General features: G+C 33.4%; 1 non-coding gene across 1 annotated transcript; it reads left to right on the plus strand.

Moving 5' to 3' along the window:
- Positions 1 to 565: 565 nt before the first annotated feature.
- Positions 566 to 637, plus strand: TRNAT-CGU (transfer RNA threonine (anticodon CGU)). The gene has a single exon. It is a non-coding gene; the product is annotated as a tRNA-Thr (tRNA).
- The last annotated feature ends 289 nt before the right edge of the window (positions 638 to 926 follow it).

The following is a 926-nucleotide window of genomic DNA, read 5'->3' on the forward strand; positions in this document are numbered from 1 at the left end:
ATAGTCAAAAGAAATATATTTTTCTGTAAATGTCATATTTGTCCTGGCAATATTTTTTAATTGTTTATAAATAGTTCATAGAAGTGCTCTCTATTAATAGCAGTTCTGGAAGCAGGCGCAGTAGAAATAGGTTTAGCCTCAGGTGCAACTTACCACCTAGTAGGCATTAGGCCCACGATATGTTTGAAAAAGATGCTGTTAATGGTTTGGTTTGGTGGAAACTGCAACTCAACACAGATTATCTGTCGAGGGAGATGTTCTCGAGAGGACTTTTATAAGAAACTGGCCCCTATTTAGGTTTTAGACACTTGAAAAAAAACCAGAAAAGTTCACTTACCCAATTGAGGCGCAAACTTGCGATCAGTTACCAATGTTCAGGTGTTTTTTTTTTTCCACTCGGTTACTAGTGGGCTATACTCCTAGTATTAACTGAGAAAGCAGTTTTACTTATGCAGGTGGCTGGCATAAATAGTTTTAGAGTATTGAATGCTATGTTAAATTCAAAAACAAGGAAACAAAAACAAATTTTGTTATAATAATTACTTTTCCGAAGTAATAACTCAGTGGCTCAGTGGCCAAGTGGTACGGCGTCGGTCTCGTAAACCGAAGATCCAGGGTTCGAACCCCTGCTGAGCCTTTTTATTAAAATTATTCTTCCTTATCCTTCACATAATTTGCGCTTAATATGCGGATTTTACGAACTAGTTCTAAATGTTGCTTATGTTAACTTAAATTAAAGACAAGTTTCCTCTGAAATAAATATACATAATTTATATTCATTTTCTATCCACAGTAAATCTTATTTCCCAATCCAATTTTAAGTTTATTTAAGATATGAAAAGTTTCTACTAAATGTACTATTTATGGAGAAATTAATAAGTAATAAATGAATAAATTTATTAACATCAATTGTATGGCAATATCGC

This window comes from Centruroides vittatus, unplaced genomic scaffold (assembly GCF_030686945.1).
Source record: "Centruroides vittatus isolate TY-2023 unplaced genomic scaffold, ASM3068694v2 scaffold_1614, whole genome shotgun sequence".
Lineage (NCBI taxonomy): Eukaryota > Metazoa > Arthropoda > Arachnida > Scorpiones > Buthidae > Centruroides > Centruroides vittatus.